General features: G+C 44.2%; 1 pseudogene; it reads right to left on the bottom strand.

Moving 5' to 3' along the window:
* Window positions 1–312: 312 nt before the first annotated feature.
* LOC138823907 (large ribosomal subunit protein eL33 pseudogene) lies at window positions 313–753 on the bottom strand (annotated as a pseudogene).
* Window positions 754–4,186: the final 3,433 nt, after the last annotated feature.

Genomic DNA, 4,186 nt, shown 5'->3' with positions numbered 1-4,186 from the left:
GGAGGGGAAGGGAAAATCCAATTGTTTAAATTGGGATACAGGTGGATCCATTGCAACAATGAGATGTACAAGACCTTATATCGAAAAACAAACTTTACAACTTTGGCAAGGGGCGGCAGGGGGGGGCGGCGGGGGAGGGGATGGGAAGGATTGGGATGGGAAGGGGAAACAAAGGAGGAAGCAACAATGCTTGATAAGAAATGTACTCATTACCTTGTTCATGTAATTGTAACCCCTCTGTACGGTTTTTCATAATAAAAAAAATGATGTCTCTGTTTTTAAAATGATCCTCCATCTTCCCAGAAAATAGGATTTTTTTTACAAGAGCACAGATTTACTTTATTTAATTTTCATTCGTTTAAATTCTGGAGGGATATAGCATCATACGGATTCTGTGTCCAATGGCCTTAGCAGGAAGGTTGCTTCAGAATTTGGCACGAACTATGCCACTGTTTCCATGGGCACGTGTTACCTTTCCCCTCTGGTTTTGTTAGGTTTGCTGCCAGGAGCCACTGTGTTGTTTTTTGGTTTGAATACATAAGCACATCTCTTGCCCAAGTAGAAATTGGCATCCCCTTGGGCATAAACGCCTTCAGTTTTAAGGAGAGCTGTATGCTCCCTTTGGTTCTGGAGACCCGGCTTACAGCCTTGCACCACAGCCTTCCAGACATTTTGCCTTTCAGAAGTCCTGTTACCAGCAGGCCTCCACAGGCTCCAAGGAGGCAGAGAGAGGAAGGTGAGGCCCCGCCGCATGGCTTCGTGGGAAAAACACTTCTCTGCCCCATCCCCTCCCCTCCATTTAGGCATCTTCCACAATCGCCAGAAAAACAAGACGAAAATGTAGGGTGGATTTTGAATGGCACAAAGGACACTTCTTTTCTCCTAGGAAGGTACCTCTATAGGGACTTTCTTGTTTTGTTTTGTTTGACCAGTTCAGGGCTTGAACTTGTCCTGTAGCTTTTTACTCAGGGCTGGTGCTCTATCACTTGAGCCACAGCTCTATTTTCTGGCTTTTTGGTGTTGAATCAGAGATAAGAGTCTCATGGACTTTTCTGCCCAGGCTGGTTTTGAACCATGCTCTTCAGATGTCAGCCTCCTGACTAGTGAGGATTGTAGGGGTGAGACACAGGTGCCCAACTGATTTTAATTTTCCTTACACTCTTCTGTACTGTTAGCATTTGCTACAATGAAGACATACTAGTTTTTTAATATTTCCACTAGAGTGTCTAGAAATGCTACTGTCCCCTGAATACTATAAGCACAGTGGATAGCTTTATTATCAAATCTTCCAATACTTATTGCATGCCAGCTATTTGCAAAACAATACACTATATTGTTGTTCAGAAGCCACATTTTAAAATACAGAATATTGGGGTCTTTATTATACAGTTAACAGGCTGCAGGCTGCCAGTTGTTACAAGGGCCTGCAGCATGCAAATACACATAACAAAGCTAGGAAGCATGCTAAAGAGGAAAGAAATAACAAGAACAATACCAATAAACCAATTCAACTCCAATGGAGAGCTGAATTGGGGACTCCATGATAATTGGAAATGAGCCAGGAGACAGGACACAGACACAATGACAGAGACACACATGGCATGGAGTCCAGCAGCTAGACTGGTCCTGGCCTAAAATAGGTCGGCACAGGGGGCATATCCTCAGGAAATTCCCAGTCCCAGACACTAGACTGACAAATTCAGTAACCTATCAGCCAAGTGCCTGCCCCTGTCTCCAGGAGTCCGAGTATGCCCATTACCTGGGAGGCAGGTGATGGGGGTGGGGGATGGGGTTCCTTCCCCCAGTAGGAAGATGCCAGACCCTACCATCCACCATGTGGCCAATATGGTGCTGACCAGACCTGACCTTCTTATTCAATATGAAGACCAGACTACACTCTAGCCATGGCGCCAAAGAACCAAATGTTTACTTGAGGAGCTAAGGTATAAATATGTGCAACATAGCATCTATTTCTATGAGTAACAGAACATTTGTCACAAATCCCCATAGACAAACTTTGAATTGGAAATAATTGACTTATACAGAAAAAAATTCTCAACATATTGAGCATGTTCTATACAGAGGATGTAAGTCAGGCATTGTGAATAGCTCTGGAAAATACCTCCACGCCTTCAAGGTTTTGCTCAGGCACTCTGTCAATCTGACAAAACGTTGTCTGGCAGATACAACAAAACCCTTTGTAATTTCTCAGAATCCCCAATACAGCAAAGCAGCTCTCCGTTTTGAGAACACTTTGGTAGTTAAGTCATGTGACTGGCTTAAACTCCATGGCTTGCCTGTAGGGAACTCGGAAGCTGAGCTCTAAGATCAGGAAAGGGTTAAGAGGTTGGGCTGCAGCTTCACCAGTACTCCCAAGGCTGGGAACTGGACCCTGTTGAAGGGTGAAATAAAGGGAGCAAGATAAATGTCAAAGTCACAGCTGCAGATTTCAGAAATATTTACCCCAGTCAGTTATCACTATGTCCACAAACTATCTCATATCAATAGCTGTAACAACAAAATAGGTTACAGTCTTGCTTTCTGCACATACCTATGGTATCCTTCCCTGTACTAAACTAAATCAATGGACGTGCTTACGGGAATCTGGTGTTCAAGAGCCTTGAATCCCCCGGTTCCCCACTTCCTCTACTCTCTGTGTGTTTTTCCTCATTTCTTCGGCTCCAGTATCCCATTGTCCTGTCTCAGGTTTGCGGGACACAGCAATGCCGGTGGTAATCAGGTCATGGAGTGCCATTCACACATGCTTTAACTCCTGTATTTGACTCTCTTTCTTTGCTTTCCAGTATGTGCTAGTTCACATTTCAGTGTTCCTTAGACTAGAACCACATTAAAACAGTTGTCTCTATGTTTGAGTGTGGTAGAAGATGATCTACATTCATGGCGCTGAGCTCCGTATGACACTGACTCATGTAGGCTGGCAGCCACCTCTACCTCTGAGCAGAATGACTGTATTTGGGAGTCACCCCACATGCCACAGACCCAGGTAACTGGACTCCATCACTTCCTTAAATTGCATTTGTGAGTGTCTTTGATGAGGGTTCTACCAGAATTAGCATACCACCCCTCTCATCTCTTTCCTTCTATGTCCAATGGCAGGCACTGGTCGGTCTTGTGTTGCTGAAGTTCCTGTGGGCCAGAGCCCTCCCACTGCACCTTCTATATTCACTCAGCAACTATTTATTGAAGTCCTACTATGTGCTAGGTGCCCAGAGAAACAGTCATGTTCCTTCAACTTCACAAAGCATAAAATCCCCTGGCAAAGACAAGCCCTATTCAAGTCCTATTCACATAGTCAAGTAGAGTTCCTCTAAGTGCTTTTCTTGGGGCTTGAACTCAGGGCCTGGGTGCTTTCCCTGAGATTTTTTCACTCAAGGCTGGTGCTCTACCACTTGAGCCACAGCTCTGCTTCTGACTTTTTTTTTAACTAGTTGCTAGGCTTTACGGCCCTGGCTGGCTTCAAACTGCAATCCTCAGATTTCAGCTTCCTGGGTAGCTAGGATCACAAGAATGAGCCACTGGTGCCCAACCTTCTAAAGGCTTTTTAACGTTTTTTTGGAATTATCATTATAAAGGTGATGTAGAGAAAGGTGGCAGTTACGTAAGACAGGTAAAGAGTACATTGCTTTTTGGACAATGTCATGCTTAACTTTGAAATAACTGTACACATGCATAAAAGTACACAGAAATGCCTTAAGTTCCTGTGCACGCTTTACCAGCTTCCTCCAAGGCTAACAACCTTCTACATCACAGGACAAGCTTGGGAACCACGAAATTTACCTGGCTACAATACTGTCCACTGAACTGCTGCTCTTCTAAACAGTCATCTGTAAACACCTTTCCATACATTGATTGATATTCATCACAAGCCTAAAAAGCCAAAACTATCACCATCCCATTGTATAGATGCAGAAAATGACATTGAGAACAGTTAGATAACTTGCTAAAGACAGGATTTACGAGAGGACTGCAACTCCACACAGTTCTGTGGGATTTTCTCTCCATTGCTTGCCTTTTCATAGAAGCCAAACCAGCCCAAGCCAGCCCAAGCCAGCCCACTCAAACCCAAGCAAACCCAAGCCAGCCCACTTTCTTGTTTAAAGGCAAAGAATCTATCTGGCTCTCGATAAATGGCTGGGTAACTACTAGAAGTTCTAACGCTTGGAGG

This window comes from Dipodomys merriami, unplaced genomic scaffold (assembly GCF_024711535.1).
Source record: "Dipodomys merriami isolate MVZ:Mamm:240054 unplaced genomic scaffold, mDipMer1.0.p SCAF_1, whole genome shotgun sequence".
NCBI lineage: Eukaryota > Metazoa > Chordata > Mammalia > Rodentia > Heteromyidae > Dipodomys > Dipodomys merriami.
Note: the sequence above shows the minus strand (reverse complement) of the source record. Positions and strands in the feature narration are given on the sequence as shown.